The sequence below is a fragment of the Schistocerca nitens genome, chromosome 6 (assembly GCF_023898315.1).
Source record: "Schistocerca nitens isolate TAMUIC-IGC-003100 chromosome 6, iqSchNite1.1, whole genome shotgun sequence".
Lineage (NCBI taxonomy): Eukaryota > Metazoa > Arthropoda > Insecta > Orthoptera > Acrididae > Schistocerca > Schistocerca nitens.
Genome location: NC_064619.1, coordinates 576,880,883 through 576,895,773, shown reverse-complemented (window position 1 = coordinate 576,895,773; position 14,891 = coordinate 576,880,883). Strand labels below are relative to the sequence as shown.

Below are 14,891 nucleotides of genomic sequence, written 5' to 3'. Positions count from 1 at the left end.
AGAGCAAAGGTGGAAGTGCAGTCGGGACAAAGCAAAATTTCTACACTCCTGGAAATGGAAAAAAGAACACATTGACACCGGTGTGCCAGACCCACCATACTTGCTCCGGACACTGCGAGAGGGCTGTACAAGCAATGATCACACGCACGGCACAGCGGACACACCAGGAACCGCGGTGTTGGCCGTCGAATGGCGCTAGCTGCGCAGCATTTGTGCACCGCCGCCGTCAGTGTCAGCCAGTTTGCCGTGGCATACGGAGCTCCATCGCAGTCTTTAACACTGGTTGCATGCCGCGACAACGTGGACGTGAACCGTATGTGCAGTTGACGGACTTTGAGCGAGGGCGTATAGTGGGCATGCGGGAGGCCGGGTGGACGTACCGCCGAATTGCTCAACACGTGGGGCGTGAGGTCTCCACAGTACATCGATGTTCTCGCCAGTGGTCGGCGGAAGGTGCACGTGCCCGTCGACCTGGGACCGGACCGCAGCGACGCACGGATGCACGCCAAGACCGTAGGATCCTACGCAGTGCCGTACGGGACCGCACCGCCACTTCCCAGCAAATTAGGGACACTGTTGCTCCTGGGGTATCGGCGAGGACTATTCGCAACCGTCTCCATGAAGCTGGGCTACGGTCCCGCACACCGTTAGGCCGTCTTCCGCTCACGCCCCAACATGGTGCAGCCCGCCTCCAGTGGTGTCGCGACAGGCGTGAATGGAGGGACGAATGGAGACGTGTCGTCTTCAGCGATGAGAGTCGCTTCTGCCTTGGTGCCAATGATGGTCGTATGCGTGTTTGGCGCCGTGCAGGTGAGCGCCACAATCAGGACTGCATACGACCGAGGCACACAGGGCCAACACCCGGCATCATGGTGTGGGGAGCGATCTCCTACACTGGCCGTACACCACTGGTGATCGTCGAGGGGACACTGAATAGTGCACGGTACATCCAAACCGTCATCGAACCCATCGTTCTACCATTCCTAGACCGGCAAGGGAACTTGCTGTTCCAACAGGACAATGCACGTCCGCATGTATACCGTGCCACCCAACGTGCTCTAGAAGGTGTAAGTCAACTTCCCTGGCCAGCAAGATCTCCGGATCTGTCCCCCATTGAGCATGTTTGGGACTGGATGAAGCGTCGTCTCACGCAGTCTGCACGTCCAGCACGAACGCTGGTCCAACTGAGGCGCCAGGTGGAAATGGCATGGCAAGCCGTTCCACAGGACTACATCCAGCATCTCTACGATCGTCTCCATGGGAGAATAGCAGCCTGCATTGCTGCGAAAGGTGGATATACACTGTACTAGTGCCGACATTGTGCATGCTCCGTTGCCTGTGTCTATGTGCCTGTGGTTCTGTCAGTGTGATCATGTGATGTATCTGACCCCAATAAAATTTCCCCTTCTATGGACAATGAATTCACGGTGTTCTTATTTCAATTTCCAGGAGTGTATGTAGACCTCCACGCGCGGTATGTGACAGGTCAGCCGGCTCGTCTAAAATCAAAATTGAGTTGATGTTGGCGAAGTATATAAGATTATTTAGGAGTTGTACCTCGCTTAAGTCATTTGGACAATAGGAAACAAAATGGCGGCCATTTGAAAAAATAGGGTTTTTTCATCGATTTTTCAACTTCGTCGGCCAAGTAAAATTATTTGTAGTTGATGGATCGGAATAAAAGTGGTACAACTCCTAGACAATTTAGTTAACTTCGTCGGAAACAATCATGCCAATCGGTTCAGTAGATCTGAAGTTATCATACCACGCGATAAAAGTCATTTCGAGAAAAACACATTTGAAATTTTGACTACATATAAATGCAATATTATGCAACTTAGGTTCAATCTGCTACTCCGGGTCCATATACTAGTCCCTCCTCTTCCTCATAGAGGGCGTTCTGCTCAATCTGGGCCATCCTGCGCTGCTCCAGAGCCGTTCGTACGGCCGGTGACAAGAGGTTTTCGGCCGCTTGAATTCGGTGGTCGTCCGAATGCTTGGCGAACTGCGTCGAATAGAATCCTAGGGTGACGTCCATCGTTGTCATGGTCTTCAGAATTGCTGAATACCCTTCGTTGAAACTGCTCACTACCAGGAAAGTCGCAGTCTTCAGTTTCCGTACCAGAATGCAAACGCTTGCGGGCTAACTTCCAAACACATGCGTTCAAAGTTTCATTTGAACTTTGTGTGTTTTCTCCCAAGCACCGGTACTATAACTTGTCTTCCGAAAGGGCCTCGTAGATCGGACGAATCACTTTATGAACTACTTTGAAGAGCGGCTGGTCGTGTTGATATTCGTCCAGATATCTGGTAGCCTCTTCAATGCGCCACTTGCACCAACTACTTTCACCAGCCGGAAAATTTTGGTGTTGTCATGCATCGAACACTTGTGGAAATGCGTTGCCCAAATTACCTTCATCTGTTCCACCGAATTGGAATGACGTCGGATTGCGAAGACGTAGTACGTCGCAAGCTCTTTAATCACTTGATCCTTGGGCAAGCACATTGAATTATTTTTGGCTGCTACAAAGTCGAAATTACCGAAAAAACTGGTGCGTGAAAAAGGCCGATTTCAGGCAGGTGCATTTGTGTTCAACCGCGAATAACAAAAATTTCCGCTCCGTATTCGGAAAAACCGTTTCAGGGGTGAATTCTAAACACTTTTATGGATCCAAAAATGCAATTTTAAAATAATCGATATTTTGAACCAAAAGATAGTAAACCTCCCCTTAAAAGCCGCATACTGTTCGCTGCGGAGTGCTGTAGATCGTGTGGAACCGTTGCCAGGCGGTCATTTGACTGCCTACGTGGCGATGTTCAGCCGACTCTACGTAATGGAAAACAATGGGCAACAGGTAGGAAGGAAATAACGACTTCAAAGCGCTTAGGGGATTCCGGCAGTGCAACGACGAGAGCTGAAAATTTGTGCGGGACTGCGACTCTAACCTGGATTCTCCACTTCTCCAGAAGGATTGCCTTAAACGTCTCGCCCATCTGGATGCCTATCGCCGCACCGCTAAGAGCCTCGTCCATTAATCCCCTACTCGCACATATCTGACTGCTCTAGGAGATCGGACGTTGGTTGTGCGTCAGCACTGAAATTGTTTCGTCGAACAGCCGTTGCGCCTACGGAAATATAAATGTGAGTGGTGTCTGTTCTGTCGGACATGTTACACACAACAGACAAAACTCATATCTACGAGGGTTGGAACTTGTTGTAGAATTTTAGAACATGTTTTTTGCTCGAGTATCATGTCGTTTTTGGAAACCCAGAATCTACTATGTAGGAATCAACATGGATTCCGGAAACAGCGATCGTGTGAGACCCAACTCGCGTTATTTGTTCATGAGACCCAGAAAATATTAGATACAGGCTCCCAGGTAGATGCTATTTTTCTTGACTTCCGGAAGGCGTTCGATACAGTTCCGCACTGTCGCCTGATAAACAAAGTGAGATCCTACGGAATATCAGACCAGCTGTGGGGCTGGATTGAAGAGTTTTTAGCAAACAGAACACAGCACATTGTTCTCAATGGAGAGACGTCTACAGACGTTAAAGTAACCTCTGGCGTGCCACAGGGGAGTGTTATGGGACCATTGCTTTTCACAATATATATAAATGACCTAGTAGATAGTGTCGGAAGTTCCATGCGGCTTTTCGCGGATGATGCTGTAGTATACAGAGAAGTTGCAGCATTAGAAAATTGTAGCGAAATGCAGGAAGATCTGCAGCGCATAGGCACTTGGTGCAGGGAGTGGCAACTGTCCCTTAACATAGGCAAATGTAATGTATTGCGAATACATAGAAAGAAGGATCCTTTATTGTATGATTATATGATAGCGGAACAAACACTGGTAGCAGTTACTTCTGTAAAATATCTGGGAGTATGCGTGCGGAACGATTTGAAGTGAAATGATCATATAAAATTAATTGTTGGTAAGGCGGGTACCAGGTTGAGATTCATTGGGAGAGTGCTTAGAAAATGTAGTCCATCAACAAAGGAGGTGGCTTACAAAACACTCGTTCGACCTATACTTGAGTATTGCTCATCAGTGTGGGATCCGTACCAGATCGGGTTGACGGAGGAGATAGAGAAGATCCAAAGAAGAGCGGCGCGTTTCATCACAGGGTTATTTGGTAACCGTGATAGCGTTACGGAGATGTTTAATAAACTCAAGTGGCAGACTCTGCAAGAGAGGCGCTCTGCATCGCGGTGTAGCTTGCTCGCCAGGTTTCGAGAGGGTGCGTTTCTGGATGAGGTATCGAATATATTACTTCCCCCTACTTATACCTCCCGAGGAGATCACGAATGTAAAATTAGAGAGATTAGAGCGCGCACGGAGGCTTTCAGACAGTCGTTCTTCCCGCGAACCATACGCGACTGGAACAGGAAAGGGAGGTAATGACAGTGGCACGTAAAGTTCCCTCCGCCACACACCGTTGGGTGGCTTGCGGAGTATAAATGTAGATGTAGAACTACTTATTCACAATAGATACAAAAGAGTTACATGTTTGCACCTGTTACTGTCCTTCAAAGTAGTCACCAGCGTTAGCAGAGCCTGTTGCCAGCGATGGGGAAGACGTAGTATACCGTTAGCAGAAGCTGTTCTGTTGATGGTGCAAATGGAGTGGTTTACTGCCTGTCGAATCTCTGGAACAGTTCTGAAGCGAATGCCACCGTCAGTGCAAAGTATTACTGTTCATTTTTGGAGCATCAGCTGCGACCAGCTTTGCGAAAGAAGCGGAGACACTTTCTGCGCAATCCACTTTTTTATCCCACCTGGAAGGCGGCGCGTGGGTAGGAGCAGGAAAAGGTGAAAATCTCCCGGTACTGCAGTGTGAATTAAAATCACATTTACTTTAGCAACAAGAGTAATACATAACTTTGCCCTGAGGTGTGAAGCTGAAGCGAAGTGTCCCGGCCGTCTGGTCTTGATCAAATGGGCAGAACCAGGAGCGTAGCTCGTAGATCTCTCCCGCTCTGGCTAGAGTGCGCTGTCGTTGGTGTCTGTCGTAGTGCCAACTTTAGAACTTGTATTTACGCCGTGGCATCGTTGCTATCGATACCACACCACCCATCATTTTGCATTGCAATGCGCGGGCGAATACAGAGCAAGCTGTGGCTGCTCTGTTCAGTCGATGGGACTGGGATGTACTCTACCATCCACCATACTCTCCGGACTTAAGTCGTTGTGACTTCGATTTGATTCCGAAGATGAAGGAACCACTTCGTGGCATTCGCTTCAGAACTGTTCCAGAGATTCGACAGGCAGTAGACCGCTCCATTCGCACCATCAACAGAACGGGTTCTGCTAACGGTATGCTACGCCTTCCACAACGCTGGTGACTACTTGGAAGGACGATAACAGGTGCAAACATGTAACTCTTTTGTATCGGTTGTGAATAAATAGTTGCCACTATTTAAATTCCAACCCTCGTATAAATGTTGTAAGATGGGTCGACGTTGAGGCATAGAATGGAAGAAAGGCTCTGTTGTGCTTGGAGGTGCACATGACCACACTCCGGATGAAGTTGGAGTATTTGTTGGTGTACCACCGGAGACCGTCCAACATCTTTCCTGATATGACGTCTGGGGGGAACTATCTTCAGACCACCTTTTAGGAAGATGGCTTGCAATGGTCCACTGGATGAAAGCAATGACACTTACCAAAATATTACATTCAAGAAACTCTATTCTAAACTTCAGAGAACTAATGCGTAGTTGCCAGATACAGGGGTTGGGCAGAAACGTGGAAACACCGTGAAAAATGCACCCTTGGACATAAATGCAGATGATGATCAAGCTTGCAGGTTTCACTGTTGCACTTGACCACAAATGGTATCTCTGCAATGTCCTCAGTAATACGTTTCAAATGTCAGTCGTGGTCAGAGAAGTGTTCTCCGCAGTCGTAAGTACATTGTGTGGCAGCTAAGTGAATTCGAACGTGGGAAAATTGTTAGTGCTCCTACGGTAGGTGTTTCAGTGGACAAGGTCGCAGAGAGGCACCGTATCGCAACTCATACCGCAATCAGAAAAAATCTGGAAAGTATTACCTAGTAACTCGCAACATGGACGAAAGTGTGTGTTGAGTGATGGTGAAAGACGGTTATTGGAGAGAATTGTGACGAAAAATAAGAGAAACTGCAAAAGTAAGTGCAGAACGCGATGTTGCACTTGCGAAATATGTCAGCACAAAAACAACACAAAGGGAATGAGATTTTCACTCTGCAGCGGAGTGTGCGCTGATATGAAACTTCCTGGCAGATTAAAACTGTGTGCCCGACCGAGACTCGAACTCGGGACCTTTGCCTTTCGCGGGCAAGTGCTCTACCATCTGAGCTACCGAAGCACGACTCACGGCCGGCCCTCACAGCTTTACTTCTGCCAGTATCTCGTCTCCTACCTTCCAAACTTTTAATCTGCCAGGAAGTTTCATATCAGCGCACACTCCGCTGCAGAGTGAAAATCTCATTCTGGAAACATCCCCCAGGCTGTGGCTAAGCCATGTCTCCGCAATATCCTTTCTTTCAGGAGTGCTAGTTCTGCAAGGTTCGCAGGAGAGCTTCTGTAAAGTTTGGAAGGTAGGAGACGAGATACTGGCAGAAGTAAAGCTGTGAGGGCCGGCCGTGAGTCGTGCTTCGGTAGCTCAGATGGTAGAGCACTTGCCCGCGAAAGGCAAAGGTCCCGAGTTCGAGTCTCGGTCGGGCACACAGTTTTAATCTGCCAGGAAGTTTCAACACAAAGGGAGTTTCATTATCAGGGAAGCGAAAGGCGAACTGGAAATTCAAAGCCGCTCACCACTAATGCAAATACTCGAACAAGAAAACGTGGTGCCGAAGCCGTAAAATCTGGACTATGGACCAATGAAAGGCCTTTATTTTATCTATGAGTCTTGTTTCGCACTGTTTTCAGCTCCTGGCTAAGTTAACGTCCCAACAGTGAATCATGATGGGGTTCGATGGTGATTTTGACAGTCATATCGCGGTGTTCCATGGCTTATTCTACAAGATCACATTACCCTCCAGGCTTATGTGAACATTTTGGCTGATATAATCAATCACATATACAGTTTTTGTTCACCGGTGATGATAGTATGTTCCAAGATGATACGGGCTGTGCATACAGCTCGTTTCGTCCAGGACTGGTTTTATGAGTACGGTAATGAATTCTCGCATCTCCCCTGGCCACCAACCACCCATTATCAACGTTACTGTGCCTTTGTGGTCTAATTTTCAGAGAAGGATGCGCCAGCGCTAGCCACGTCCATCTTCCTTACCTGAAGTCACTATTGTAAAGGAAAAATAGTAAGAGTCCATGGAAACGAAGTAGGCCCTGTATTCACCCACCTGACTGGAAGCTCTTTAGAACGCCAACTGTTTTCCGACATCGTCTTAGGAATGATTGTGTTTTTTGTTTTTTTTTTGTTTTCATATTTCTCCCATCCCTTGTATGTAAAAAAAGACTGATAATGAGGAGTTTCAAATTGTCTAAAACATTGCAGTCGTCATTATTGTGAAGGATCCAAACTAACAGCTCTTCAATGAGTTGTGATACGCACACAAACAAGATCACAGACGACAGCTTGAATGTGTCCGCTAACGTCACCGAACGTCTCGGGCGCCTGGAAAGAGCACAACTAAAGTGCAGCCTGATTAACACTGAATATGGAAATGGTGTCAGAACTTGGAATTCCATAACGTTTACACAGTGCATGTGAACCACTACATGAAAACTCGAAACTTTCTCTTTAGTTTGATATGTAACATGTGTAGTTTCGTGTTTAATTTAGTGACAATTTAGGTAATTTTTGCGATTAATAAAGGCTACTGATTTGACTAGTCACCCATTCGGATCTCCGTGACGGGACTGCCAAGGGGGACGTGACGATGATAAATATATTAAATAACGAAGTAAAAGATAAAGTTCTAAGAGTCGGGGCGTGGAATATTAGGAAAACCGGAAAAGGGAAATATTAAGGCTCTGCCTGCCTGCCTGCCTGCCTGCCTGCCTGCCTGCCTCCCTCCCTCCCTCCCTGCCTCCCTCCCACTTCCGCTAGGACCTGCCTGTCTCATCTATTCCTGAGTAGTCTAACAGCCGTGACTCTCCCTTCGGGGCGTCTACATCCGAGTTTTAAACAATTTCCGTTTCGCCGCCGCCAGCCCCCACTTGGCGTTATGTTGAAGGGCCTTCGCCATCTCGTTGGCTCCAATTAAGAACTGTTTCTCAGAAGCTGAGTGAAGGGAGGGAGGTGCCTTTTGTAAATTCACGTCCTGCACCATCTGTAGGCCATTCATGACACATATTACGCCCCTTCCAGATACTCTTCTCCCTGTCCGTTTTACTCTCACTTTCTAAGCGCGGCGTGCTTGCTTCTGGCGCCACTGGCTGAAAAAGATTCCTTCTATAGGACATGAGAGATTTGACATTTTATGCAAACCTGTTGTCGAGCTCTGTTGCTAAATACTGCCTGCCCCACAATTTTTCCCTTGTTACACCTACGAAGCTTTCCCCTGTTATTAACTCTTTAAGACTGTCATTTACGTGGATGGAAGACATCTCTCCTGCCAATGAAACTGACGTTACTCTTCAGAATAGCGTAAATTAGAAACTATTAAAATTTTGGTTACGTTGTTTAATTCCTCATTCTTTTTTTAATTTTTATATTTTATCACTTTACAGATTTTCAATTTATTTTTCTTTACAATAACACAATTTACATTCTGTTCACAATGAAATTTACATTATATTTGCCTCTGAAACAATTACTTCATAAGTGGAATAACTACTTTTTATACTTGACAGTTGGTCTGACGTACTGAGGCTTTTTGCCCATTTGGACCTTTTTCATACATTTGTATTTCGCCAGGAGTACTAGTAAGAGCTCTTCGTACCATTGGATCTTCTGCAGATCGGTTTACGATGATAGTTCTTACACATACCTTTCCGCAACTATTATTGCTATAAAAGTAATTCCATGTAAGTCTAAAACACAAAGGAATTCCACATGGGCTGCAAATGGCATTAACTGAAATCGATAGGGCGATTTGAAAATTCGTGCTGGATCAGGATTTGAACCTGGGTCTCCAGTTTACTATGCAGTTGCTGTGACCACTAAGCCATCTGGACAATTGGTCATAGCAGCTGCACAGACTGCCCTAACACGCCTCCTGTCAGACTCAGATTCTCAGCTTAACCACACACTACTAATGTAGTGCCCCTTGCGGTTGCAATGACCACTGTGTCCAGAGGAGGAGACCTGATTCGAATTCCGGTCCAGAACAAATTTTCAATTTTCCCCATAGGTTTCAATCCTTGCCCACTTGCAGCCGAAGTCTGTAGTTCCTTTGCGTATTAGTTCATTATGCCTGCTGGATCAGAAATGGTCTGTTCTTTCGGACTTGCCCGAAAGAACACACACCACATACAGAAATCTAAAACATACTTTACAACATTTACACTGTCTGCAGCTTGAAGTTAATATAACTAGTATAATTAAGGTTACGATCACATATGGAGTGATAGAATAGTAAGTCATTTACTTAGTGTGTCATCCTTTTCTACTGTTCATTAATCATATGATCTAAACAATTAGGTGCTTTAAAGTACCCTTTAATTCATTTAATTGTGTGACCACAAGATCTAGTGATAACTCTAAATTTAGCAAAGAAAGGTTTGGTTTCTGTTTTTAACTTCGCAACAATAAATTTGCAACTCTATTCGTGGTATTACTTCCTTTTCAGTTGCGTTGGTGCGTAGTTACATTTACTGTATTATATTATTTTTCCCAATTCCTCTTAGCACTTCATCCGTCGGGGCTTGTTTAACGCTGTCAGACCTTCGTCCTTATAAACTGTGCATAACCACTCATTATTAAAAGATGGTCGAAAGTACTTGAGAGAGAAAATGTTTGTCTACAAATTGCTCTGTCGATAATTAGTCTAAGTACTTCCTTTCTCGCTGAAGATAAATACACTTACCTTCTGACCGAGGGGTTTCTCGTGGTAAGAGAAACATTTTGTATATGTTAAACGAGTTGTCTACTAAGGAGGCATTTATCAAACATCCTAACATGCTTCCAGCTGTGAAATTTGAAATTTTCCCGGTAAATTAAATGTTCGAAGAGATTTTGGGATTGCAGCTTGTCGTCGAACCTTTAACGGCTCACCTGAAGAAGACTGGCACGTGTCCCATCGAAGTACTGTAGAGTGAAATTTACGATGACCGGCTGCAATCCCGAAATCTCTTCGAGCATGCTTCTTGCATCAGACTGAGGAATTTCACAATTTGACGGCTTTATGATGCGAGGCAGGAAAACACCTTTCTATGTATAAACTGTAGCATTTGTCAATTGCTCATACTCCGATTTTATACACCGAATACATCTGCTAGTGTTACTTGTTCATATATTGCAACTCTTTTAAATCCGATGTCTGCCTCCTTAACATAAGAAATAATGAACCTTTCTAGCTTTTCCATTTCAAATTTTAGCGTCTTCGTTTTTTATTGCACTTAGTGTTCTATTTACACCTGGTAATGTGGCTCTTACCACTGCCAATTGCTCCTTAGTTAACCACGAAAGATCTATCTTACCCCTCTCCATAGCCTCTGAGTATTCCTATAATATGTAGCATCAGCCTAATGTAGTGTTACAAACAGCATTTTACTTACTTCACCTACGAAGTTAAATAGGCCTCTCTTCTTTGTCTCAAGCCTTGTCATCTGGTGAACCAACCTCTGAACTGTTATCTTTTGTAGCTGACGTGTCACCTGTTGGTCTAGCAAGCAACATTCCATTAAAACTACAGTAAGTTCTTTTAGCGTGTCCCTACATCTCCGTACAGCTAGTGCGCCATATCTTAGTCTTCTGAAAACGTTCAATTTACATTTGTTTCAATCCTCCGTGTGCTACTGTGTGTTTCTACTTTTCCTAAATTATCATACTAAGATCCTGAAGACGTACATGTTTTTGAAACTCCATAATCTGTTTTCAGTTGTTTAGCCCTTTCTGTATTTGCTGCTGCTGCTGCTACTACTACTACTACTACTACTACTACTACTGCTAGTAGAAGAAGAAGATTCTTCCTGCCTGTGTCTCGCCTGAAATTGAAAGTACTGTTTCAATCTGTTCGCATCTACATACTACTTCATGTGGTACTCGCCACTGTGAATCTGGTTTCCCAGATTTTCCACTTCTTATTCTTTGATCGAACAGCAACACCTTACAACCTACCTTGAATTCTTTTGTATTTTGTCGTTAATCATACCGTTTTTTGTTATCCCTTTCGTTTTGTGCAATTGATTCTCTAGATATATCTTGTGTATCTTGATTTCTGACTTTCTGTTCACATATGAGTGTAGTGATAATTTACCTTTGCGCATCTCGTTGCAATGTTCGTGGGATGCTTAGTTTCCCGCTATACATCATTTCAAATGGCGTGTAGCCCGTAACGCTGTGTGGTGTGTTGAATACAAAGATTGTATATGGTACCTACTTGCCTCACTTTGGTCTCTTGTCAGTGTCTCACATACTCTATCAGTGTATGGAGACTTCTAATGCATTGTGTGGCATGCCGTCGCATGTATCTTACTACTAAGCAACAATTTACAAAATCTCTTAAAATTTTACCGTTGCTCAATTAGAGCTACTACCGGAATTCCATATCTTAAAACTGTGCTGTAAAAACGTTTCTGCTACTATCTCAGCATATTGACGCTCTATTGGCATGCCTGATGTAAACTTACTGAAATTGTCTTGCAATATTAGCATGTATTGCTCACTTGCGCTTCACGAATTTAAAAGGCCTACAATGTCAACTGAACTCTTCGAATAGACTTTCCGCTGTGTCTGTTATTTCTGACGGCATCTTGTCTTCGTCTGTGTAAGCTTATTCTTTTGGCATGACGAACACTTACACCTGCATTCTTCCACATCATGTTTCATTCCTTTCCATTGCTTAAACTACTTTATCCTTTAGAACGTTTTATGTATGGCCTGGCCTCCTCCCAATAGATTATCATGCATTTAATTAGCATCCGGTGCGTTTCCTCAGGATTTATCATTTGTTGCTTTTGCATTAACTGATATCTCATCACGTCCTATTTCATTGCTCGCTTTGGGTTTGTCCCACGTTCACCTGATTACCCTTTTTCTTTCCCTCCATCTGACCTGTCATTATCGGTATTCTCAGTAGGCCGTGTCCTAAGAGCGTCTGCATTGCTATTCGGCCTACCCGGCTTGTAAATTACGTCATAGTCATATTCCTCAAGTTTAAATCTCCACTTCGAGTCTTGGACTTTGATCCTTTACACTGAATAGCCATTTTAATGGCTTGTGGTCTGTCACCACTACAAACCATTCTACGTAGATGTATAGTAGTAACTGCCTTCCTGCAAGTGCTAATAGCCAACAGTTCTTTATGTACCTTGTTTAATGATCTAGATGTGTACGCAATGGGCAAATCTTCACTAATTTTTTTGCCTTGGGCCAAGATCGTCCTACAGCTGAATTGCTCGCATCTGTTGCCACGATATTTGTAAAATGTGGGCACTGAAGTAGCGTTGGGTTAACTAGTTTCTCTTTTAGTTCTTGAAAAGCATTATTTTGTCTGTCTGTTTCAGTTCTTGAAAATCATTCTTTTGTCTTTCTTTAGCAGTTCGTGTATAGGCTTCTCGATTTTACTAAAATTTGCAAGAAATTTGCGAGAGTACGCGATAAATCCAAAGAGCCCTTTGAATTCTTTCTTTGTCCTTGGCTGTGAAAAGTACTTGACTCTCCCTCCACCTATATCAGGTAAAGGGTGATCCCTTTATTAGTTAGACAATGACCCAAGATCTCGTACTTACCTGGCCGCAGCTCTAACTTTTCCTCTCGCAAGCCATTAAAAATTAAACAATTTCTCATTATGCTTCCATAACACACAATATTGTCTAGGTATGTTTGACGATTGCGGTTACGGTCCATTCATCTTTACTTTTTGAATAGTGCAGTTTACACTTCTAAGGTAGTTGTTTTTATAAGTTACTGAAGTCAATAATTACTTAGGAGGGGCAGGATGGGCTCGTGGTCACATCTTTATGTAACACACTTGTTGTTAATCTACAGAAATTCTGAAGATGCGCCACTAGTGCGAAATGCATCCATTTTAAAACCAATACCTGCAACAGACACTGCCTTTTTATTTGAAAAACGGCTATTCTGGCGTACCTGATTTGTCAGTCATACTGCAGAAACGGCAATGCTTCCTTTTAAGGGATACCCAGTGGGAGACGACACATTTCTTTCAGGTGATCACGCACGGACCATCTCTGCCATTTCACGTCTCATCCACGGACCCGGCGCGTTATCATGAAAGATGACGCAGAATGTGTTGCCCAGTTGGGTCAAATGATATTTTATCTCTTTACCTCTTCTGCCAGGGCTAGTTGGCCATAAATGTAACAAGCTCCGCCAGCACACCATGGCTTGTTGCAGCATATTTCTCCCCATTCAAATACCGAAAACGGATTGCCATATGATACTCCATTTCGTCAGTGGGTGGCATTTTGTTTTCGCTCCTCTAGTATCGTGCTACGGTACTGCGACGCAGGTCTTTCTGTAAACAAACAAAGAATTAATTATAACATTTTCCGATTAATCGCGGTAGAGTACAAGAACCAGTGCTAAATGTTTTGAAGGGATAAACAGTCTTGGGTGCGAAACAGGCTTTACTTTTTTTTCTTTGCCAATAATGCTTTTCGCCTCATTTGAGGTATCTTCAGAGTAATTGGCATAACAGATTTTAAGCAAATATGGTCCTGTTCATGCAAATGTCTTGGATGGCAGTCGAGGGACATGAAAGGGAAGCAGTGGTTGGGAAGGGAGTGAGACTGGGTTATAGCCTATCCCCGATGTTATTCAATCTGCATATTGAGCAAGCAGTGAAGAAAACAAAAGAAAAATTCGGACTAGGCATTACAATCCGTGGAGAAGAAATACAAACTTTGGGGTTTGCTGACGACATTGTAATTCTGTCGGAGACAGCAAAGGACCTGGAAGATCAGTTGAACGGAATGGACAGTGTCTTGAAAGGAGGATATGAGATGAACATCAACAAATGCAAAAAGAGGATAATGGTATGTACTCGAATTACATCGGGTGATGCTGCAGGAATTCGATTAGGAAATGAGACGCTTAAAGTAGTAAATGAGTTTTGCTATTTGGGTAGCAAAATAATTGATCGAAGTAGAGAGGGTACAAAATGTAGACTGGCAATGGCAAGGAAAGGGTTTCTGAAAAAGGGAAATTTAACATCGAGTATAGATTTAAGTGTCAGGAAGTCGTTTCTGAAAGTATGTGAATGGAGTGTAGGCATATATGGAAGTGAAACGTGGACGATAAGTAGTTTAGACAAGAAAAGAATAGAAGCTTTCGAAATGTGGTGCTACAGAAGAATGCTGAAGATTAGATGGGTAGATCACATAACTAATGAGGAGATATTGAATAGAATTGGAGAGAAGAGAAATTTGCTGCGCATCTTGACTACAAGAAGGGACCGGTTGGGAGGGCATATTCTGAGGCATCAAGGGATCACCAATTTAGTATTGGAGGGCAGCGTGGAGGGTAAAAGTCGTAGAGGGAGACCAAGAAATGAATACACTAAACAGATTGAGAACGATGTAGGTTGCAGTAAGTACTGGGAGATAAAGAAGCTTGTACAGGATAGAGTAGCATGGAGAGCTGCATCAAACCAGTCTCTGGACTGAAGATACAACAACAACATGCTGCTGTTGATGCAAATGACTTAGGAAGCAAACATCGTTCTCAAAATTTTAAGAACGTTGTGTGACGCCCTGATATAGTGTTTAGTACACGGTAAGTCACGTTTAAAATACATAAAACCTTAGTGGGCA

General features: G+C 44.1%; 1 protein-coding gene across 4 annotated transcripts in view; it reads left to right on the top strand.

Moving 5' to 3' along the window:
• LOC126263681 (SET domain-containing protein SmydA-8-like) overlaps window positions 1-14,891 on the top strand; it is a 215,195-nt gene that overhangs the window by 84,185 nt on the left and 116,119 nt on the right. The window lies entirely within an intron of this gene.